The sequence below is a fragment of the Aphis gossypii genome, chromosome X (genome assembly GCF_020184175.1).
Source record: "Aphis gossypii isolate Hap1 chromosome X, ASM2018417v2, whole genome shotgun sequence".
In the NCBI taxonomy this organism is placed as follows: domain Eukaryota; kingdom Metazoa; phylum Arthropoda; class Insecta; order Hemiptera; family Aphididae; genus Aphis; species Aphis gossypii.
This window is the reverse complement of record NC_065533.1, coordinates 28,692,063-28,719,623: the sequence shown is the minus strand read 5'-3', so window position 1 is coordinate 28,719,623 and position 27,561 is coordinate 28,692,063. Positions and strand designations below refer to the sequence as shown.

The 27,561-nt window shown below is 26.2% G+C and overlaps 1 protein-coding gene and 1 long non-coding RNA gene across 4 annotated transcripts in view; both read left to right on the top strand.

Annotated features, from left to right (window-relative positions):
* Positions 1–27,561, top strand: part of LOC114133059 (dual specificity calcium/calmodulin-dependent 3',5'-cyclic nucleotide phosphodiesterase 1C-like) — a 169,319-nt gene that overhangs the window by 61,493 nt on the left and 80,265 nt on the right. The window lies entirely within an intron of this gene.
* Positions 20,159–21,053, top strand: LOC126551535 (uncharacterized). Its single transcript, XR_007605461.1, has 2 exons — positions 20,159–20,367; positions 20,731–21,053. It is a non-coding gene; the product is annotated as an uncharacterized LOC126551535 (long non-coding RNA).

Here is a 27,561-nt window from a genome sequence, read left to right as displayed (position 1 = left end):
ATTATTGTCTGTGATATAAACTATATATTTAAAAAAAATAATAATAATAATATACCAAACAAATAACTAACTATTTGATGTTTGCAACAATGCATCTTATTATTTTGATTTATTTATCAGTCAAAAGTATCATGTTAAAAAAATAAAATAAATAAATATAGAAAAAACATCAAGACCAAACACTTAATATCTTCATATTCCATACCATTTAAGATAATTTGAAACCACTGATCACAACCTACTGCTCTAGTGAGTCTAGTATGACAGTTTAATTATCATTAAATTATAATATTATATACCCATCACCCTGACGTGTTTCAAATGATCGTCAAAATAATCTGTACAACAATTGATTGTTGAATTAATGTTATTGGCATACAGTTTTGTCTCTGAAAATATATAATAATATTTATCATTTTAAACGTTCCTAGTTTGGTTTATTTACAATAGTCTAGTAGTCACATCAATCCAGAGTTAATAATATTGTGTTGATATCACGGAGTAATATTATCCAGTGATTCGAACTCAGAAAATGTCGCGTTGAGTGTATGATATTCTGTAATACGCATAATATTATAATGATATATCCCTCAAACATCGACGTAGTGCTATAATTTTATTTTATTTGTTTACGATAAACACGAATCATGATATCATAATATTCGTGGTTTCCAGAGTATAGCCACTATGATCGATGGTTTTATTTTGTTCGACGTAAATTTTCCTCGCACATTATAGTCGATTGGACGAATAAAGTTACTCTATTGTCACTTCACAAATGGATATACATATATATATATATCCCAAACACATTATAACTCGATTAAAGTGAATTGAAATTAAAATCGTTTTGTTATTATTGTATCCAGTGAAAGATATCTCCTTGTTGGTATTGTCCCTATTGTTTTTCAATCGCTTATGTGTTTCATAATTCACGAGATGTCTTGAACAAAAAATTAGACAACTACCTACGTTTTTCGTCAATCGTTTTTATCGTCTTTTTCCAAACTTAAATTGGCAATTCCTTATCCGAATTTTGTTTGAAATCGGATTGACATCACAAGTAAGTGAACAAGTGTATTCATAAAATATGGACTTAAGTTCTACAATAGGCAATCAATAACCTTTTAACAGACTGTACATTGGTTCAAGATAAGACACTAAACGTCAAAAGTTATCGTGTGACAAAAATGTTGAGCTACGTACATCTATTCCCGAATATTTTCACTTTTTATCTTTTTATACACTAGAACAATGCAATAATTTACAAAAATCTACATGTAAAATAATTTTAATTCAAATCGTAGGTATATTCGTCATTTTCAAATTCAAAAGAAAATATTATTATTAATTTCTTTTTGTCAGCACTATTCATTAAAGTACTTTTTCTGACTTAAATTAATAAGTACAACTTTTTTACTGTTCAATCGATAGGTAAACAGTAAACAAGCATTTAACTTTTAATTTTTACTTAATATTTTATTTTTATCGAGATAACGTTCTAACTTATTCATTTGGACGCAGTTAAAATGATTTTATTTTTTATATTTTTTTAAAGGAATAGAAGTTATTATTATTTTATAGTTTTTTTTTTAAATTATATTTTTTATGACTGTGTATTTGCAATATGCGTTTACGACACTCAGATCGAAATGATTTTTATTATGATAATATATTAAGTATAATTATTAAAACAATGGTATTCAAACATTTTTAAAATCCTAGTCATATTACAGTTTAAAATGTATTGAATTTATCACAATTGTCATATTTTAATAATATAGACGTTTGCTATTCAACTTAATGAGAAAAAAATGAGAGGAAAATATAAAATGAAAATGAATACCTACCTCATCTATTTGGATATTTTAGTTTGTTTGGGCAGGGCTGGAAATTTTGCGTGACGTAATTAATCTTTAAATAATAATAAAAAAAATATTAATAAAAAGGCTTAACGCGGTGATGGGAGTGCAATAGCTGCATGCCCCGTGACAGAATTCTGGACGTGACGTTTCGTCATCATCTTTACAAGCTTCAACGAATAAACTCGTTGACATGAAATCTAAAATTCATCACTCGATCAATGCAATTGTATCCGATAAAATGAAAAACAGTGCAATAATTTTTGTAGTCTGGCGTTGTATTTTTCATAAAAACCAATAAGGTATTAATATGATTAATACACATAACATGGTTTATTTTCATAATATTTATGGTTTCGAAAAATATTCGTTATTCTCAATACTTATCTTACTTCTTACTTATTTACTTGAATTGTTAATAGTAATACGATTGTGTTAAAATAAATTAACAGTGAACACCACGGGTAAGTATAATAATATGGAACATCTGATATAATGTACTTTATCATTTTTATATATATTGTTTTTATTTAAATAGAAAGCTATAATAGCTTTTAAAAAATATTGTTTCAAAATAAATACGATTAAAATATTAACTACGTTCTTCAATGAATGGAAGTGTATACACGTATTCACTTTCAAAGTAACCCTGGTAGAAATATTTTATCATTTACAAACGTTACTTAAAAATTCTACTTGAACAATAAAATTGGCCATTAGACATAATTATATTTAAACAGTTTCCAACATATTATCTTATTTCATGTCGTGAGTTAAAATAAACATATATACTTATTAACAAGACTATATTACCTTTTAATATATCTTACATATTTTATATTTAATTTACAAAACGCATTTCTTTTCGTGAGGAGAGAAAGAGAATATGAGCAAAATAAAATAAATACTCTTTACTTATTATGTCTTTAAATAACAGCATGAGAAGAAACCAAACATTATTTAGTATTCATTGAAGTTTAGTGCATTTGTAAAATTAGTGAAAATATACTAAGTGGGTAGGTACTATTTATATCATAATAAGTAAATAATATCTTTAAGTGTACCTGTTACTATATAAATATTTAAATACCAAATGAGTTATTACATACAGAAAATTGTTACCCAAGTTCAATCATAATTACATAAGAACAAACAATGTATTATTCGATGAATCAGACCTTAACGCAGGAGAGGTTGTCTAAACTCTAAAATATCCTCCACTAAAAAATTCGTTTGTCAATTACCTCCCACCATATTACGTCAATAATTTATGCTGTATTTTGTATATTGTATTATTATTGTTGAATAATATTAAAGACAATTATGAACAGAACGCCTTTTATTGTTGTGCTATGTAATGTATAATATATAAGTACAATACTTTATACCAATGATAATGTAATATAATATTTCGTAATATTTCAATTGTTTTTAAATTATAAAAATTATGATAATGTTTTAGATTATCGACCAAAGAAATATTTTCATAATATTCAAGATTATTATTATATGACATTTCGGCATAATTTTTTGCTCGTATACAATTACTATTTAAGAAATATAGGTATATTTATCATGTCCCAGAAATATATAAAAAGTTTTATTAATTTATTAGTATTAAAATATTTGATGAGTCCATAGTGGCGTAATTTTGATGAATGTGTGGTTAAGTTCATTTGTATTTACCAAAGAACTGTCTCGATTTTTTTCTGGGGAAAGCAAACGAGATCCTATTGTGCGCGTAGACGAACGATCGGCCAAGGTTTATCCGCCACAAATACTGTATTATTACAGTAAAAACTAGAAAATCAGTTGTTGAAAGCATTAGATATTTCTAACTCAGAAATTTAAAAAAATACTGGTTAGATTTTTGATCAAGTAGTTGTCATAAAAACATTGCTTCATCTTGTATAATATATATATACATTTAAAGAGACCGATATTTTATTTTTTCAACAATGGTGATTTAATAATATAATATATCTGTAGTATTTCAAAATCCCCATTGCACTATAATAAATATCCAAGCTCTAAAACCCGAGTATTGTAAAATATTGTTATTTCTCTATTCAACACGTCTCCGGGACTGCGGTTTCCGACGGATCAGTATTTTATTGTTTAATTAAGAAAATTAAATTTTATCATCGGAATATTTTGTGTTACGCTTTGCGATGCATTCAACGGTGACATATTTTCTTTTGCACCGTATAACGTCAACAAAAAACATAATGAGCGTGTACTTTATGTATGAAGGTATATTATACTCGAAAAGAACTAATGAGGTCCATTGATTTTTATTAAGAATTGGTCTTTTTGTTCTCAAAAAAATAAATGTCTTAGGTTAAGCTGGAAAATATTTTACGTAACGCTTATATTAATGATTTATTTTTAAGTCAACTTCAAAGTACGATATTAATACGAAAAAATGATTTGTAATTATTCGATGGTCTTAAGATTATTTACAAGCGTTTTCATCATCAAAACTATTAAAATACTTCAAAGTATTTAACTAATTATAATTTTAATGGTATGTATTTTAAAATACGTTTGTTTAAACGATTACGGAGAATACTGTGGAATAACATTCTTTGTTAAGTAAGATTAAAATTTATCATATTTGAAAATATGTACTATATTAGTTAGTGTTAAAAAAAAAAAAAAAAAAAAAAAAAACAATAACAACAATTAGCTTTTGCATATTGCTATTATCATATTTTTTCTCCGTTCTTTTGTTGTTTTAAAAATATATAAACTGAACATCGTACATAACTTTTAAATTTATTTTACGCTATTTCTAAAAGTTGAGTACATTTTATAAAATCAATGGAAACTTATTTTTATGGGTTTAAATCATTGAAATTTATGCAACTTATACCTAGAAAATTGTTTTCTTTAGAAAGTTTTGGAATGCCAACGTTAAAGTTCAGTTAGTAGTCTTCGTCATTATAATAATATACATTAGGCATACAATCATAATAAACGTATTGTGTTCCCAAGTCACTATGATGAAATATAATTTATCGTAATATATAAACCATGACAAACATAGTTTTTTGGTCTTATTGCTGGTACTCTTATGAAACAAATTATTGAAAATAATATTTAATTGATTCATCTCTATAATATTACTCCTATTTATCCATCAGTAATGAATTTAACTAGTAATAAAAGATCTTTGTTTTGTTAACTATTTTTTTTTAAATAATTACACATGCATTTTTAAAAATACACCGTTACTTCAATGAAATCATGTTATACGGTGTGCTGAATAAAATAACTTTAACTTTGAATAGTAAACCAAAATCGCTTATTATCTACCGTTTATTTTCAATTATATAATTTCCGTAAAATTTAATAAAGTAAAATATGCATTAACACGAACAAATAAAATTCAGAGAGATCATCATGTCATTATCATTTCACGACTCCGCTTTCGTTTCTTAATAAAACCAATCTAATTTCAAAATCGAATATAATATGCTAAGCAATATTATTAGTCACTCTACATTAATAGACATACTCATTTCGAGTGTCGTGTTTAGTTTATTAACTTTGAGACTTGTGGCGTACTGTTTTCAACGTCGGCACCGAACCGGTTAAGGTTAACAACAACAACACACATATTACAATATCGAGTTTTTCAGAGCAGTAGAATATCTTCGTGTAAAAATAATAACAATGGATAATAATACTCGTATATAACACACGAATGATGATCGTATGGACAGAAAACGACTTTGGTGGTAGACAATAAGCGTAATAATATGTTTTTGTTACATTGTAATACATGCCTACGCTTGGTGCACGCATGAATATTTTATTTGTTGACCAAGTACCCAATAATCACAGAACACTAGTTTATATCGGTTACCGGTTACTACGTTTGGTAGCAAATGTGTCTAGATGAGGTCCATGTATTTGTTATGGCCTTCCAATTTTTTTCTCAAAATTAAATTTTTAAGTTCTCTTCACTAGGATAATTGTAATTATTTATTCGATACTTACCATGGTATTTGTTGGTTAATCTGTTCAAATGGAAGCAATACAATATTACATCGTTTTAAAAATTTGATATAAATACCGAACTCATTACTACTGGAAAAAGGTCAGACATTACAATAATTATTATCCCGTGTGGCTAGAGGTCAATACGCATCAGTTGCAAGTCACTTGTGTACACAAAATATCGAATTTCCTAAGTACTAATTTACTGGTATTAAAAACTACTCACATAATGTCATAGCAGAAAATTTTTATCGATATCAAAAGACTTTATATTTTATGTGACGAGCAATTACCTAAATTTTTTTACGAAACGTCTTATCGACACCAAAAACCATATGAACGTTAAAAGATGTATTCGATATCAAATAGTTTTTTACTGCCGTGCAATCAAATGTGGTAGAAAAATAAAATTTAATTATTTCGATTCAATGTATTACCGAATCAACTCCGTTAGACACAAGTTTTCTGTGAAAACATATCCATTTTTCAACAGTTATAGATAATAATTAGTCTCTAGCAACCACTCTCTCAGTCACACTTAATACCTCTCTCTTTTATTCCAGCTTTTCAAAACTATTGTTTTGTATTTTAATTAAAGGATAAAAACTTATTTGACCTGTTTATCACCCTGTCGTTGTCTTTTATTCTGATTCGCGGAGTTTTAATTACGCATTCACCCATGTCGAAAGAATTAAGATTATTTTTAGTTAAGCAACAACTTTCTTTTTAATCTATACCACGAATGTCAGACAGGTTTAAAATACACATTATAATTCAGTTAATATAATCTTGTAATTTGTATAAAGTCATAAAAACTAAAATTAAAAATATATGCAAAATATTCACCAATATAACATCAGAAGGAGTAAGTAAATTAATTGGCCATTTTACCCAACTTTAGCATAATCCGTAAAATCACTATAAATACTGTAAATTTTAATTACTCGATAAATTATATTATACTTACCTACCTAGTAAAATATTTTGATTGCTGATATATTAATAATGATTTTAAATGTTTTTCATACAACTATAAAATCTTCTTCCATGAAACATAAAACAATTTATTAAACATATTATTGTATTACAAAGTATGAAACTAAGATTTTTTTATTCTATAAAATATATTAGTCGTATTATTATACTTTTTATGACGTATAAGCGAATTAACGGTTAGTGGTTACTAACAATAACTTACTATACGATGTACATACATACACCTAGAAATTCGAAATATAAGACTTGATAAATTCTAAATATTATATGACCAAGTATACAAGTATAGCTGTAACAATTTTTATATTATTAGCTGATATTGAGTGTTTTTTTTTAACTTATAAAAACATTTTAATAATACATAATCACAATTTATTATAAGTATTTGAAAAAAAAATGTAAACAAAATTCGTTAAAATCTCAAACTATTTTTTAGTTAAAAATGCATGAATACTTTTGTTTTTATATCCAAGTTAAAAAAATACTATACAAGATTCTTTATAATTTTATAGTTCATTCTGGAAATATAAATTATTTACCCATCTTTAAATTAAGCACGTCTATTTTTTTCATAGAGGTGGGAGGCGGTATTAAAATTAAAATTAAAAAAATATCGTTTCAAAAATATATTTATGTTTTTGTCAATATCTACGGTTTTATATTATAATATTATGTACTATTTTACTATTTTACTATGAATGTTCATATACTCGTAATATGTGGAATTTTGGAGTATAGTATTCATAGATGGATTATAGAATTGGGAGGTAAAGTTTCAGCTGATAAAATTTACATATTTGGCTATTGGAATTAAAATTTAAGTACGTAATATAATCATAGTAAAATGTATAACGATAATATTGCATATAGTACTGTTGTTAACAATAGTTTTGGATTACCTGTCTGTATACACGAATTCGAAACTAATAATCTCTAAAAGTTTAATCTCAAACATCAACTCTGACCTCACGAACCGAGTACTCTCAAATTATGACAGACACAAAGTATATAAATAGTTATTATATTATATTATCATCTTGAAATATCGTCTGTATGATATATTAATACTGCATCAAAGATCAGACGGAAATGGAATACATTATTTTATCTTGTTATTAAAAGGTAAAAGCCACAACGAGTAGGGAAATAATTGTTTCTGGATATTATGCTTTTTGATCTGCAATTGATCGACCACCCATGTTCTCAGTCTTTTGACGATAATTTTCATCACTATATCGAATCATAAGTTCTTGTTCAAATATTGTATTGTTATTACTTATTATCTTTACGATTCGAACAACTATTATGATCTAATTAATAGTACATTAAGTATAAATATATATAATATGCAGTGTGATTAAGTACGATTCATTTTTACGTACTTGTATTTCGTGCGTCAAAATAAACTAAAATACAGTTTGGTACCAACAAGACTATTAAAAATAATATGCTACTTTTTTTTATGTAATTTATAGTAAATTAATCAAACTTTTTTTTGTGAACTTTTAAATTTGTTGAAGGACACGTAACTCACGAATACTCATTAACAGCTAATAAGATGTAATAATGCGTACTGTACCTGTAATACGTAGTTTCTAAAAATTACATGGATTATAATTTGTTATCTAGAAAAACGTTTTCAACTGTCGTGAATATTATATTCGTTAATAATTAGTTAATATATTAATCATATTGATCATCAATGTTACCCCTGAATGAATGACATATTGTGAACTAAAAGTTCAAATGACGAATGAAAACGTTAATTTATCGTCAACAATATATTATACATTATAAAGTTATCATATTATATTATGCCAACTTCTATTAGGTACCAAAGTATATTATTCATTTAATAGCCATTAATCAATATTTTTTCTTTTTTTTTTTTGCAATCAGTAAACAATAGTTAATCGATTAATCGAATTCTAAAAATAAAAATCGAACATACAAAGATATTGTTTTTTAACAAAAGGTCATTTATTATAGATATTATTAATGGTATAGGTGTGTAGTTTATTTTTTATTTTATCAACCATTTCCTAAAAATTAAGTTGAACTAAATTATAGTCTAATCTAAATGTTATTATTACCATATCATAATGCAAGCCACGTACACCATCGATATTATGTACCTATTATTATTTATTACCTAATACCTATAAAAATCATTGTCTTGAACAATATATTTAAAGCTCGTCACTATAAATCATTGACACTTTCCTAACATATATTTTTTTTTTTGTATTATTATTTATTACTCGCAATATCGCTAACACGTTCCGTTGCGATATAAGATTAATGTAAATAGGTATTCGTGTGCAAATATCAACGGAATTTATCTCGTTCCACATCAAGGGCTGATTATCTGTAATTCGATATAATTCTATTTTAAAATTTTCTAATAATATAGTCAACAACACATCTGATGATTAAGCTATTTTTCGTCAGTAATTTGAGTACATTATCATTAGAAAAATAATCACAACTACGTTGCAATATACATAATATACTCCGGTTGAATATACGTTGTATAATTTAATTCGGTCCTCTGTAATAACAATTTTCTGAATAAAACGGACTTCTAAATAACCAACTTCCGATCGAAATGCATATTTAGATTAAAAGCTAACAGCTGCCTTGTTACAGGAAGGCAGAGCAATAAGTCAAAACGAAATGGAAACCGTCACGCGATTTCGATTATAATTAGATACCTTCGTTGAATAAATTCAAACAGAATAATAAATCTTAGTCGATGGGTCTACCAATAATACTTAAAACGAATAAAACCTGTCCAGTTTTGGTATCAAACTCTGTATGCTTTATATATTGTGTAAAAAGTGGCGAATCACATAAAGTTTTTAAATTGTATAACAAAAGTGCTATATACCTACTAAAATAAATTTAATGCTACTTTTAGCTATAACCTGCTGTTAAAATAAATTTAGTAGATATAAGAAAAGTCAAATATCCAAACTCCAAAGACAATAAATTTAGAAAAAATGTCATTAAGTAAATAAACTATAATATTAATAACCCTATAAAAATGTTTTACCTCCTTCGTCTTCACTTCACCATTATAAATATAAATATATTTATATATATATATTTGTTTTTAAGACTACAAAATTTACCTAATTACTAATTTATTTTTTCATAAATTTTCAACTATATCTATTTACAATGATATAATATAATCACTGTAAAATAAAAAGACGAAATTCATGTACCTGCTGAAGATAAACATTTAACATAGATAAATCACAGATATTAATAATTTATTGTTAGCTGTAATTTATTTTAATACAAGATATTAGTTGTGAAAAACATGTTTCTAAGTGTAGACACTAATATTATCTATACCGAATATAACCTCTATTTTCATACAAAATAAATTATCAAGATCGGTCATTCATTCTCCCAACAAAAAACGTTGATAATAATATAATCGCCTATGTATTTTCACTTGTATTTTATTTTAATTGCCTCATTTATTTTTTTAAATGAAAACAAAATATTACATTTGGCACTAAAGATTACTTGTAATGGTTTATAAAAAATAATCGGTTCAGGAAACACTATTATAATAATTCATATTAAGTATACAAAAATCAAATATGATTACATTGATTTAGTTTACTAATATATTTTATTTTTATTTTTTTGACACTTGTAACTTCGTGAGCATCTCCAGCCATATTATCATATTAACAATCCAGAGAGTAGTAAATACTAATAAATTATTATGCAATTTATTTAATATAAGATTATCCTAAGTATATCCATTTTATTAATTTAGTAACTATTGTTTCATATTTTGACTTGAATACATCAACGTTTTCAAAAAGAATTATCTGCTGAATAGTTTGCACTAAAAAATGTTGATTCTTGTTTTGAAAAAAAATATTTTCATCGCTATAGAATATTCCTTACAACAAAAGTATAACAATCTAAGATCTAAGTATTCTAAAATATTTTCCTTAAGTGAAATTAAAATTTTAATATATTCATTGTAATATTATGAAATATAATAGGGGATGTTAAATTTTAATATATGCTAAATTACAGCTTATATGCCAATATTAACATATTTTTTAAATGGTCAATCACTAACATTCAAATAAAATGGTTTTGAGGTGCTAGCTAACGTTCAACGCGAATAGTATATTCGTAAATGAGGTATTCGTCCGTGCGGCGTTTTCCCATAACGTGGGGTAGGGTTGCGCATAAATCGGCCAGCGGCTCATATATAGTGTACGTACAACATAATAATATTATACAGAGTGGTTCATGCTCACACACATATTTCCCTTTATTAATGAATATTTTATTCAAACTCTAATTTTTAAAATTCTTAAATATACCTAACCATATTACTTAAAACAAATTTTCAAATTTTTAAGATTAAAAGAATGGTCGAAAAACTTCTTTTTTTTTCAAATGAGAACTTCTTTTGTTACTGTTAACTATTTAATAGATGATTAAATAAAACATTAATTTAATTAATTTAATAATAGTTGAATTATTTAATTTCAGAAAAAATTCTAGCAAGTAATTTCTCAGTTATTGAAATTTTTATAGGTGCCAACGAAAATATTAATAGTCCTTAAAAAAGATCTCGTAGAAGTATAAATTAGATATAATATGTAATGATATAATATTGGATCTAGAATTTATTATTTTTGGACCATTTTTACAAACTGTGAATTGTATATATTAGTTACTAACATTATTGAATAACATGGTACATTTTTATCACACACTCAATTCAATAACTCAAAAACTACTAGATCGAGTTATCTGGTTAATAATATACAGTAGAAATACTCATTTGAAAAACAGAAATTTGTATTTCCAAAAGACACTCTTAATTTAAAAATAATTTAGTGTTTAAGCATATAATATTTAAAAAAATAAGATTTTGAATATCCGCATTGTTGAAATTGTTGAACAAAAAAAAAAAAAAAGGGTGGTGAATATACTTGATAAATCACCCTGTATATATGACCGTTTTTATGTATGCACGTCGTGTGCGCTTATGCGTTAGAGAATAAACACGTTCATATGTTTTTTATTGAGTGTCTCACTGTGTATGCTCTTGTGCGCACTACTGAACATTATAATATTATTACACTTATATACTACACTGACTCTAGTTTTCTCTGGCCACCAATATCTTAAGGTCCCGATGATCATAGTATTTTTGACTAATGTACTAATCCTCATTATAACAATTTGTCTTTTGATATTTTTGATTAATACCAATTATGACATGTATGTGAATTGTTCATCTCAGTAGTATTTTTAAGACAAAATAGAACAAAATTGTTCACTATTTTTTTTTTTTTTTATTTAAAACAAACTGTTGGTGTCAACTCTTATAAATTATTATAAAATACTATACAAATATAAATCAAGAAAAGGGGAAAACGTTGAATTAAAATGCTCATTATAATATTTGAAATAATTTTTAAAATTAATCGATTTATCAATTCAATATATTAATGCCTATTAATTACATTTTACATTACATAACTCTTGTATATATTGCGTTAAAAATATATAAATAATAATATTATAATTGATTATAATTGAGTGTGTCAAAATCGAGACTCGCTTTTAATACAAAACTTATTATTTGAAACATTGTATGCTTCACACATATTATAACTATATTAAAACAAGTAGTATATTTCACAATTACAGTGGGAGGAATGGTCGCGCTCTGCGGGTGCCCTTCCTATGTCTACGTATTGATAAACTTTCCAAAATCATTCATCGTAAATATGCATTTGTAACTAAAAAGACATCACCAGGACTTAAATAATTATACGTCGTGTGCATTGTAATACGCCTGAGGTGCTGTATACGTATATCGGCGGCTGCAAATAACAATATAAACGTGTCGGCCGAGTCTGTCGTTTATTAGTCTGTCGGCGAACGTCGCAATTCGAACTTGCCTTCACACGAAGTTCGTGTCACGTCGCGTTTGAGAACAATAATAGGAAACTGTATGTGCGGGCCGTCTGAGTACACAAAAAGTGTGTAGTTGTGTGTTGTCGTATATATATATATACCTACTACATATTACCGATACAATATGATACCTATTAGGTGCCCGCAAAATGGAATGAAGTAAGTCGTTTTCTGTATAATGCAATCATTTTGCGTATATCGACTTGAACGATGGCGTAGTATATCCCACCAATATACGTGTTAGTAGAAATGTATATTTCCCTTTTTACAATCCCGTAAAAATAGTATTCTTGGTATTCAAGAAAACAACTTCAACGCGGGTAATTCACAGTATTCCAAGTAATCCAATAATAAAAAGTTTGGTAATAGTTTGAAAATCTTCAAATCGATATTTATTTTATTTATTTTTTAATGAACAAACGATGTTATTTCACAAAAAAAACTCCATTAACGACGTTATTACATTTCTTTGCATTTTCAAAGTTTTTGTCGATGTATTTTTTAAGAAAATATCGAAATTCCAAGAATCAACTAATTGCGTATTGCACCTATATGAAAATTCTTGATAAATATTTACAAATTGTATTTTAATTTTTGTATGAACTTAGTAACTAAATAATATTATATAAATTTATTATAAATAATTATGGTTAAAGAACCGAGATCGTTAAGAAATGCTTCACATACTGTAAGAAAATTTAAATTTAAGCTACATTGCACCCTATATACCAAGCTAGCTATTATAGTTAGTTATTATTTTTTCTTAGTGAGATTTTTTTAAAACTGAAATTAAAATATTTTTTAAAAAATAAAATATATAAATATATATTCAAAAACACGTTTATACGTTTTAAAATTAAATAGTTTATATTAATCTATAGTACAATAAACCGTTAATATTTATTCGAATAGACTATAATTATTTTAACCTTATTAAAATAAAATCGTTTATTTTGTGACTTCTGTCGTATTATTTATAATATTATAATTTGTTCACTTCTGTGATTTAACAGTGTTTTATCTGGCTCGAATATCAATCATAACGTTTCGGGACGTTTACAACAGTTGATGAGAATAATATAAAATAAAACTGATATTAAAATGTACATTCCAATACGTGATAATTATGAACAATATTATGTTCGTTACCAAAAAAAAGTAAAAGCTCCTATGTACAAAGTGTCGAAATGACAAATGGGATAATATGACAATGAAACTGCGCACCACACCTCAACATTATATTATTGAAATATTATATCTATAATTAGTTTAACTGGCTAAAAACACAATCACTACTCAACTTTTTAAAACGTTATGTTATTATGTGGTCTATATTAATTTTTATTTAAATAATAATATCCTAAACTATAAATCCAAATTGTAAATCATCTCACAACTTGTCTCAAATACGTGATTCCTAGAGATTCACCTAAACGCCTCTAACAAAACTTATCATCAGATGTCTCAACTTTGAGACTTTATTTATAAATTTCTCATCGATATTTTTGTTAAAAAATACTTATTATAATGAATATTTAGTATGAGATGTATTTTTTTCTTTAACAAAACTTTCTTTTACATAAAAAAAAAAAAATAATAATAATAATAATAAGAAATTATTCGAAACTCAAATTACTTACGGTCACTTAATAACTGAATATGAGTTTTCCTATTTCTAAATACACAAATATACAACAATTATTGTATTCATAGAATTCAGATTTTATTGAGCGTGAGAAATTGTTTAAACTTTGGACCGGAGGTTCCCAATATTTTTTATTTAACGTTCTTTTTTAGATTTTTAAAAATTTCAATACCGCTGTATAAATTAAAAGAATTGGTAACTTTTTTTTTGTGTATACTGAACATAATATATCAGGTATATTAATTATACAAATATATTATACATACATGATAAAATTTAAAATTTAAATAATTTTTTGTTAAATAATATTCATATACATGTTTAAATTAACCTACTGCCAATCTATTAACTAGACATTTTTATTCTTAAAAAAACGTTTATAAAAATATATACCAACTAAAAACTATACAAATATAATATTGTAACTACTAGATATATAGGTATGATGAATACATTTAATATTTGAAAATTAAATTAGTTACCTATATTATTGTGGCTCTTATACATTTGAACATGTAATTACGATAGTATGTATATTGTAAACTATACAAATACAAGTGACAGATAAATTAGCCATTTCACCACACCCTCTTCCTTATAAGTTAAACTCCCTCAAAATTAGAAATTATCAAAATGGGTGGTATTATATACGTTGTTAATCACTGTTTTTGACGATGTCTATTACCGAGGTACATCATTCGAGATTGCGGTGGTCTAGAATATTGGCAACATCGTGTAAACGACACCGGATTAAGCGAGCTATTAGTAGGCAAGCTACACTGTCGCAGCCGACTGTGGTACGATATACTGTCGAATTTATATAATCACCATATTATTTTATTGCCGGTGTATATTTCTGTGTTAAGGCTTCTAATGCCATGGCATTCCGAGGACTTTTAAGACCATGAAAATACACCCACGTAAATTACTGAAACTGCGCCATATAAGGTGGATCAAGTAATTTAAATTATATCCTACGTACCTATATATCATAATATATATTTAACTGTGAACCAAAACTATTAATAGTGACGTATTAATTGATAAACTGTTTCTTAGTAGTATTTACTTAACGTTATTACTATTTACTATGTTATCATAATATTTAATTATGTTTATCCTTTGAAATTCGAAGCGATAGATAGATTATAACATGGGTATCTACTGTTTAACAGTTCCTAATACCTATTTTAAGTTTGGTTATATTTGACTTCACTGTAAATTGAAAGTCTTTGAGGTTCTGACCTAGACCCGTAGAAAAATGGAAATTAGCTTTTAAACGCCATTACTCTTACTTGAATGTATTAATAATAATCGTGTATAATTTATATATATATATATATATATATATATATATAAATGGAAGCATAATACTATATAATATATTATAGAGGAAAATAACAGAAATATTTTTAAATAAATGACATCCCGACGTCTGTATATTTTATGTTATACGTAATTGTACATCGGGGATTAATTCAATATGTATATACCTACAATTTTTGTTTAACCACACTGATATATCAACAAAAAAAAAAAAAAAATGTCTACCCTCTCACCATCTTCTCCGCCATTCTCTCAGAATTTTAACGGTATACGGTATCTAAAAGCTTTAAATCATTTGTAAACGTTTAATTTAACCGAAATAATTCGAATACGTAAAATGTAAAAACACAAAATTACGTTGTACCTACTCGTAAAAACCATAAACGTAGTTTGATTATAGCGAATATTGTTATTTATTGCCCAATTGGAGTGGAAGAAAATAACGACTTATTTTAACGACCCTCAAATTAGCATATAGATATCGATTTTACTTTTACGCAATATGTAAAATAAGTTTATTGTGTAATGTGCACGTGCTTAATCGAAAACGAATACAATATACATTAAATCAAATTATTAAACTAAATTTATTTGATATTATATTCTCTGTTGTATGAATAATATTTAGTGTTTTATTTCATTGAATAGTTTAATTTGTAGGAGAATAAAAATAACATAATTTAAATAATTATGGAGTTGTATTTATAATAAAATATTTAGCTAAACAAGTATATTGAATCCTTATCCAAAACTTTATATAATATATTCATTAGGTATTTTTCTTCAATATTGAAACCGGAGGAGTATAAATTAAAATAATGTTAGTTTTTATCTCTGTCTTATCAATGCATACCATAATATATTTCATGTTCAAACTAGTACATTTAACTTTCATTATTAGTATAAAAATGAGTATATTTTTAAAGCTCCACGTTGATATTTTTTACATACATATTTATTTATAAAATATAAGTATTTTTTAAATTTACAAAATATTTGAAAGTTTATGTTATTTAGGGTAGGTTACCTATAAATATCTAACTTAAAAAAAAAGTCCTTAGATAATATTCTTACCTTTAAAATTTATGTTTAAGAGTAAATAAATTCACTCTAATAGGTATATTAAAATAAAAGAGTAAAATGGACTATTTTGAACTTAAAAATTTATAAGTAATAAATTTGCAAGTTGAAAATAACGATTTTGAGTATGGATTTTTCTTGAGGATATTGTTGAGCAAGATTTAACGTTAAGAATATTTCTCATGTTCTTAAGTTAGTGATCGGAATGCAAAATAAAAAGTTTGATTTTTCTCATAATTTATAAAACTAATAGATTCCTGTACTAAATTGTTGATTTACACAGAGGGCATGAGATAAAACTCGTAGAACCGTTATGATAATATGTATACAGTAAAAATAGATGGTTTGTTTTTATGATAAATAATTTATTTTTGCAAAATATACAAGTTTCGCATTATTATTTTGATTTCCATAAAAATAGTGTGATATCATGTATCAGTGCGATTTTTTGGGGAGAAAAAGCGACTTAAATAGCTTTCAGGGATAATTCCACTATTTGACATCTACACACGAATTTCGGCTCGATCAGACGTCACTCACTCGAGATACTTTACCTCGATCATTGTAAAGCTTTGAGTTAAGATACCGCACTGTAAAAAGAATATTGGGTCAAAAATATTGCACTGCGACGGTTTGGTATATGGATTTTCCGTATCGTACGCATAATGTTGTGCCAATAGTATATATATATAAATATTTCATTCTTGCGGAATCAGTCGGTGAATAAAGCACAATCATTTCGACCATCGGGTCGACGTGAGGGGGTTGGCCCTCCAACCCTTCGACCACAGCAGCGACACTGTTGACAACGTCCGCATAACAGTGCAATAAATCGTATCTACATTTAAATGAAACCGCAACAAAAATAATAAATAAGTTACAGATAGATACATTATTTTTTTATCGCAGGCAAAGTAAACAACTGACGATATTAGTGATATGCAATGTTTAACCAATACTAATATTGATTGGCCATTGTAAAGTAAAATTTTAAACGTTACTCTTAAAGACAGATATTCTACTGGAAAATTCTCGAGAAAATTCAAATTTAATAATGATACAAGTTTTCACACTAACATATTATTATTGGTTTAATAATTCTCCATGTGTGAATTAAATCATACCACAATCATTGGCGTTAACGACAATGGAAATATGAAATGATAAAAAACACAGATTTGTTTTAATTTTTCAAAACGTAAAAACGTTGGAATTTTTGGTTTTTACTGTTTAAGCATTTTTATCTTAAAACTAAAACGACGCTAAATTACGCACAAATAGTTTTCACATTATTTTTTTAAACTTCTTCACAGTCAGTGTCTGTAATTTTAAATATGCGCGTATATAAGTGTTTCTCCACGACTCCACATAAACTAAACGTACTTTCCAGCTGACAAAGGGTCAAGTTTGTATGTTCTGATCATACATAATATCCTCTCTATAACATAATATACGGAATTTACACTATTTGTGCCGTTTTGACAGAGTATAAAAAGTACCCGTAAGTACATAAGTTAGGTACACACAACCAAACCTTTACATTTTGATAAAAAGAACATTTTTTTTTTTTTGTATAACCTTAACCGTTTTATATTGCAGACAAACGATTACATTTTTACATTTTTTCCTAGAAATATTACTACCCTATTAAACCACAGTGTGTATATTACACATAAGTGTCCGATATAATTATATTAAAATGAGGACAGTCAAATTGTACTTATATTTAAATCATTTATATTCATGTGTCAATATAATTACTATAATTTATTTTTGAGTTATATAATTTTCAATAAAATTACTATATTTCATGCTTATTATCGAATAACTTTACTTATATGATTTCACATGATTAATTTTTAGTCCGAAAAAATATATTGAGTTACGTAAACACTACCTGCAAAAATAAATTATAAATAAAACAATTTAACTACGTATCTACATTGCAAAGTAAAATATAAAATATTAAAGTCAAAATTAATAGATCATAAATAATTATATTGAGATTTGATAAAAAAAAAAAAAACTTTGATCGTTATATTTGTACTACCTACTCCTTTTATTTTATTTATGACTCGCATTAATTTCAAATACATTAATGACCATTACAATTTAAATCATACATATTAAATAAACAAAATAATTAAATTGATCCAAGTTAGCTTGCTTAAATATTATAACATAACGTTTTCCGATAAATTGAGTTATTTTATGAGCTGAATAGTGGTTACGGATGTTAAGAGTATAAATTAAGCATAAATTATAAGAGAGGTTAAAATCGTCTCTGATCGTATAAGTTTTATAGCTTTTCGCGAGTAGGTGTTTAATTAAAACAATAACGATGTAAGAATTAGAGTGGTGGATCTTGGTCAGTCATGAGGTGCTTGTACATCATGTTAAAATGGCCAATTCGGAGTATATGAATAATAGTTTGGGTACGCCTAAAAATAATAAAATAATAATCTCAAAGCGAGAGGTGGATGACTTAATTTTTCTTAATTTACTGTTTATGTCAAGTATTCCCATGGTCACAGGATTTTTTTTTTAGATTGACGTAGATTAGTTTTTTATGTCAGAGTGGGTTGTGATGTTTTATATTTTATCTACATTATTATACTGTAACTATAAATTAGTTTTTGATTCTTTTAAAAAAACTTTTGTATTTTATACTTAATACTTATATATATATATATATACAAGTACCTACGCTGTTTAATATAATGGTGACTCCGCAACTTGTTATTCACTTTTTATTCCAGTAGGTATGCTTCTATAGTTCCGCTGTATTTCATATTTAAATTATTTGGATACAAAAATAGCAAGTTTAATGTTATTCCTGGCAGTTGTTTCAAGTTGTTCAGTTTTTGAGAATATTTTAAGAATTGTATACATATTTCTCGTTTATCTTTCTATATTACAGAAAAAAAAGGTTTTCAAACTCAAAATTAGTTTCAAAAAAAAAAGTTTTATCTGATATTCTGAATTGTCATACATATGCTATAATTTTATTTAACAATGATCTATAACTTATAGACATTTACTTTGAAGTACTGTGATCTTTTTTAACAAAACATATTTTATTTATAAAAAACCAAAACTGTAGTAAGATTTATATTATAATATACCTATGTATTTAATGTTATTATAATATTTTGATATGTTTGACCTAAAACTATGTATAAGTGAATGTGAGTAAATTTTTATAAGATATTAATTATTATCCATATGACCTTATACCTACAAGTTCACTAAAACTGTATATAAATAATTTATTAAATTGTTATAATTTAAATTATTTTATTTTTATTTATTCAATTATTGGAATTTTAAAACTTAATTATATTTAAAGAGCAAACGAAATATGTTTCCATACGCAACCACACAACTAATTAATTATAAAAAAAAATCATTATGTGCCTAATCTATAATTTTGATGGTGATGAAATGTAGCGACTAGCGACTATATCTATTCTGCCAGTAACTATTAAAATTTACATTATAATATAGGTAGTTTGTAACTGAAGGATAACGTATTTTTTTCTATAAACATAAAAAAAAAAACAAAACAAAAACAATATAAATTGCGCAGATTTTGATTAAAAAAATATAACTGGCTTATAAAAATATAAAATTAAATGATTCTCAGGTTATTTATTTTGAAATCTCAAAATCATTATTAAAATAAACTTGTTATAGGCTAAAATTAAATTATATTAAAACCATCAATAATAAAACTGAGTGATATTTGTAATTATTGCATAAGTCCAAAATAAATTAACAATTAATAGGGAAAGAAAAATATTAAGAATTTGAAAATAATATTATATTTTACTTATCTAGGTATGTGAAAAATATGAATTCTAAATGTACTTAAAATATTCAAGTAAAAGAGAATTCTTATATAAGTCGAAGGAATAAGAATTATGAGCAAAAAAAAGAAAAGAAAAAAAGTTTCATAAAAAATTATAATACCTACCTACCTACTTATTCGAGAATAATAAAATCTTTGAAAACCCTGTCTTCTACATTTCATCACGAAGTTAGAAAAAACATTTCCAAATAAGTAAGTGCATGGTTATTTCACCAAAAATAAAATTAATGGAGCCTATATGTTTTCATTTTATAATATTAAAGTAAAAAATAAATGATTAATAACACACATATTATATTTTAATAAATGTTATTATTAGTATTAACAATGTTATTTAGTAGATGTTTTAAGAAATTAAAATATAAAATATGTAAGGTTTAAATTTCAAATTTTCAAGTGGAAAAAGTTATGTGATATTATAATTTTAAAAATAATTGTATACCTTTCATATTTATATTTTTTATAGTCAATAAACAGTACATATTATTATAGTGTATACATTATAGATATAAAATGTATTTATTTTGTTTATTACTAAAATATTAAATTCGAAATTCTATTATATCTAGTTGATACCTAAATCGTATATGCTATCGTAAAAACTATATTATAATTCTAAGAATGCAAGACCTCAGCTATGTGCTACAAAAATTTGAAATATTATAATGATTATAATATACAATGCATATTCACTAGTATTGATCGTTAAATATTCCAGAAAATTTAAATAACTAATTTATGTAAATTTGTTATATAATAATAAAATGTACTAATAGAATATTAAATAATGTAATGATTATAAATATATATTTACCGTGTTGATCCGGAGGTCGGGATAGAATGTTAAACGCTGGTTAAAATTAACCGTAAGGTTCCTTTATTACATGCTCCCCAAGAATGGACGATGTCGGTAACAACGACCGTAGAAACACAGAATAATCGTAATTTGGCCAACTGTGTTGAGGAGATTAGTCAGCTGCGAAATTAAAACATTTTAGTTACACCATTTAGGACTTAGAACTTTTTGGGTGACATGCTTGTGTACAGTAAATACATGTATACCTACATGCAATACACACACATACATCAAGACGGATCGGATCATGATGAGTAGATTTAAGGATTTACCCGTCGGACAATCGGACGAACCGTATATTGTACAACCTATCAGGGGACCCTTTGCCCGTGCTGCGCAATATTCCGAATTTCCTGTTTTTGGAACTGTTCCACGCTGCTTCGAGTACTATAAGCACTACGCAGATTACGTTATCAGAGAAACGAGTTATCAAATGCGGGTTTAGAAAAAAAAAGTAAAACAACATATAAGAGCATATGGCATTACCGACGTGGGATTAACGAAAAACATCGGCTGACCGAGGCACGTAACATATATCGGTAAATTATAGGCTATAGCCAAACAATGATAGTATTACGGTCAACACAAAAATTCGCGTAAAAATAGGTATAAATACAGAATATTTCTTTTAGTGGTTCGGTGGATAAACATTAAAATAGAACGAGTTGTTAGTGTCTGCAATAAGTATTTAAAAGTTTTGACGAGCAGAGTGGTTAATCAATATTTTGTTGAAAACACTCCGTGTTATCCCCTTCTCCGATCATCTAAACTTTAGATGTTTTTAAGTACATAACTAAATACCTACTACTCGTCCTTAATTTGATTTTTATATACTGCAATTATAAGAAAAGCGTTCTGTTATGTAATATGAAATTAAAAATGTGCGCTGTCGTTCAAAAAAGTTACAAGCATAAAATGCACAATGATTAAAATAATATAAGATATTATCATTATATATATATATATATATCATTAATGTTGATGCTTAATCATTTTAATGAATAACTAATCAATGTAAATGGTGGTGAATATTTTGCAGTTAATAACGATATTTCCTAACAATTGTGTAATATCTAACCTTCTCAGCCAACAATATAATATTATTATGTTTATGTACTATGTAGTTTTTATCACGAATTTCTTCAAAACTAAAAGTAAAAATAAAAATAATATTTTTTATCTATTAATATCAATATAATATAACCTGTTTCTTTTAAAATGTCAATAAAATAAGAATATTATATTGACACTTGAAAAGTCTAAATATATACTATGTTATTATTACCTATTTATCAATAATATTATTATCATAAAAATGAATCATACAATATATTTATAATATGATAAATTTTTCTTTTTATTGCTAATCTACCAATATATTAAAGTTGATGCGTGCACAGAAGCAGTCAGCAAGGTATAGTCAAAGGTAAATTCAAATAGTGATAACTTAATATAATTTTAAACTTCTGAAGCTATACATAATATGGATAAAATAAAAATTTTGACAATTGCCATGCCTGTCTATCGTATCCATTGTTGTAATATATTAGTTAGAAACGACAATGACTAGTCAATATATATTTAATACTGTATAATTTACTAAATCAATGATTTATAATTTTATAATTACGAATTATCATTATTCCTTAAAATTTATAATTTGTAACGATATTGCATAGGTAGCATTGTAGCATTATTTTGTTGACAACATCTGAATTTACTTCATTGGCATTAGCATAACAACACAGGTATGTGTGATATATAGATACATTTTCAAAAAAGTCATTACTTTTCGAAGTAATGAGTGTTATTCTGGTGCACACTATTTAAAGAAAATACGCAGAACGTACAAGATTTCACAATTACGCCAAACGTCCCAGACGATCTAACCTATTTAACACGAATACCTGTTAGTCGATGTACCTACACAGAATCTTCCAAATTGTATGTAAAAAAAATAAAAAACTGTAAGGATGAGAAATAAGATAATATAAGAACCAACAACATATTTCTTAGAATCTGTGTTAAACAAAATTTGGATAGTCCTGTACTACACAAGAAAAAAATCATTGCAATCTTAAAACGTAAATCATCAATATAATCGTAGGCCCAGATTCCGGTCTTAAATAAACTCTTTTCTTCCTGTGCGGAATCGGTATTTTTCGCGCGAATATCTTTCACGATATAAATTAAAAATATATAACAACAACAACAACAACAATAATAACATAACGCGTAGGTCTAAGAGCACGGCAATATACAATCATATTATCATACAGCATATTCGTGTTTTTTTCTCGTACACGACTTTGTTGTATATTTCAAAAATTAAATAGTTTCAAAATATTGTTATATTGTATTATAAATGAAATACAACAGGCACACAATATCTTAATAGACAATTTTAAAATAATACTAATGGAATTTAAAACGTCAGTTGGATAAATTCAATAAAATCGAGTAATGTAATTTATAATTTTATCCTTGTTTTATAATGCAGTTTAATAAAATATACAATTAAAAACAGTTTATCGAATTAGCAACATGCATGCAATGATTACGAAACTATTTTCAATCAAAAATACATGTCATAACAAAACCATATTATTGTATTGTATGTTACACTCAAATTTAATAAAAATGGATTATTTGTTTATAGTTTATATAAATACTCTCAAGTCTATGACTGTAGTAGTTTTTGGAATTGGTAATAATCAAACAAACATAATATTAATGTGTGACACTCACGAAAAATTGATTTTATTATAAGATATACTACGCATTAATTAATTTAGTACTTTAATCAAAAAAAAGATTTGGTACATTTATGATATTAAATTTTAAAAACACGTTCAATATTTCTTATACTCAATTAAAGCTTATAAATTATTTGCGATATGTCAAAAGAATAACTGCTTAGTTACCGACATACAAAGTACAAAGTTTCGATGTACACAGTAAATTTACTTATTTATAAATGGCTATATTTGTATGAGTATATAATACTAATATTAAAAGAAAAAAAATGTAGGTACGTAGGTATCTGTTGTTTAAATATAAAATTGAATTAGTCAACAATGTATTTACGTGAATTATCTATTTTAAAATCATTGGAGGTTGTAAATGGGTTTTTACACAATTTGTATATAATTAATATTTTTAGAAAATAAATTTACACAGTGATGTGTATTATCGCTGTTAATACGCCAGACATATTGCACATAACGGTTGCGGTTTCTTTGCAGGTGTTAAGGACAGAGGGGAATATGTGTGAGGCGTCTAGCTGTAGTTCTTAGAAATGTGTTCACGTTGATATTGTTTTTTTTATCGATTTTAATTTGTTATTGTCAGCTATCAAGGATTTCATTCTACCAATTTTGGAAAAAATGTATAAAAATTATCACATGGTATGTATTTTTGGATATAGTATGATCAGTGAAACATATTATATTATTAATCAGTGACTTTCGGAGGCTAAAAGAAGTATGGGAACACTTACGTATGTCCATATGAAAATAATAACTTAAAATAGCTACTGATTGCCATAGGACTGCCGTAATTTTTCAACAAAATACAAGACGTAGGTACAACCGTTATTATCTATGAAATACAGTATCACTATCATCACGGAGACACGAACTATGCAACATAATTATTATTTTCCACGCATACAGGATTTAAACAATTTACATATATTATACGATGATTATATATATCATTTACTTACCAATCCAACTCCCGACAAGGTAGATATTTTTGTTGTTAGATATTTTTCAACAATGTACGACGATATCATATTTGTATATTTTGAAAAATATTTACACTTCATTTATAATCTTATTGAAACAATTTTGTTTAAAATCCTTGGTCATTTTAGACAAAATTTTTGATTTTCTCTGATAAAAACATGTTTAACGAACACCCTCCTACGTAGTCGAATTCGGTTATCGCTTCGTGTAGGTATCAAATGTTAAGTAAGCTACATCAGTGGGTACAGTCGGTAAATTTGTGTAGTTGTATAGGGTGTGATCGATATGACTAGACCCCACGCAGTAAATAGTCCAAATATAGGATGGCCTGATTATTATATCAGACTTAGCTTAATTAACCACCCCACCCCATCCCTACAACTGGAGACGTTATCGTTATTACGTACATTATCTATGTGCTACCACTATCACATAGTAGCCGTACTAAAATGATGTTTATTATTATAATATAATGATCATGTCGGTACATTATTAAACTTAAAAACTTCTGATTTCTTTCCCCAATTATCGAACAAAAAACATAATGAAAAAATACGAAATAATTTAAGCTAAATGCTGAAAATTCAAATAAAATAAATACCTATTTATATACCTATTGTGTATGCACATAATAATATGCTTTGTACAGCGAACACGTCATCGTAATTTTCTATAAGTGTTACTATAGGCGATTATAAAAATCGTTTCCTTGACATTTTATATTTTATTTTTGAAAATGCTATTTTGGTTCATCGTAGGCGATCACGTGGATGTACAAAATATACAGAATTTATAGTGATACGATCGAGTGCTATAGGAGAAATACAATGTACCCACTCAAGTAGTGAGATTTTCTTTTATCAAAATTTTAAATACACGTGTTTAAGTTCTACGTGTAGTGTTCTTAAATAGCTGTATAGTATTAAAATGTTTATGTGGTCTTAACGTAGGTTAAAGGAAACTGATTATGTAGGTCATTCGATTAGGTTAGTAATCACGACATAAATATTGAAGTATTTTAGTTATGTTTTAATAGAATTATTATTGTATACGATTTAATTTTTTTCCATATATATTAAAAAGGATTTCAGCAGGATGCTTTTTATCACGACGATTAAGGTTAAGTAAGATATAACGTGTATGTCGCTAAAATTTCCAAGTGGCCACCCATGCAAGGAACTAGCAATGGGAGAACTAGATTAATACCAGTACCGTCAGGCAACTAAAACTCTTACTGTAGATTATTAAATAAATATTAGTGTAAGAAAGATGAAACCTTCATCAGACATTAGCCATAAACCAAAGAAAGTTAAACTAACAGTTGAAATATTCAAATATATATATATACATTATACATATATAATTGAACAAAAAATCCAAAATATTTTTAAAGGTATATACGAGTATAATAATATTATAATATAAATATTCTGGTAAAAAACCTCTGCAGTTGTTCCTGATTATTTTGAAATGTAGTGGAAATTTTCAACCATCAAAAATATCAACTAAATACAATTTTTAATCAGAAACAATCTTCAAATTTTAAGATTAAAGAATTTTTCTTCAATCAGAATCTAATATATTGTAGAAAAAAAACGAAGAAATACAAATGTATTTCTCAAGGGTCATTAAAACAAATATTGAAAATAAACAAAAGAATTCGTGGAATAGTATAAAATGCAATTATTAGTTTTTGCCAAATTTTTGTCTACTGTTTACATTAAATTGAAGCCAACTATTTTTCAATTACAATAACAATTATAACTCATTGATAGGGCCTAAGTGTTTACATTTTAAGTTTCAGTGTTTGTAAATATGATTCATTTAAAACCACCTGGCCATTTGAGCACGGCACAATACTTTAGAAAAACATTTTGCCCCTTCGTAAACAGTAATTTTTATATTGTGAAAAGCATTATTATAAAAAAAGAAGATGACTGCATATTCACCCCCATGAAAATATTATAAATTATTAGTAAACACCAGCGATAAGCTCCGTTGAAAAACCACTTGTCTGAGAACAGTTTTTTTTAAATAAAGAGACACAAAATCTAAAAGTACATTAAAAAGCAGTGTAAGAAACAGTCGAATAACGATAAAATAATTGTAAAAAATCCATCAAACGTGAGAGGGTGTTATACTTTCATCTTCGGTTTAAACATAATATTTTGTACGCGTGGTTTGGTTAATCCATC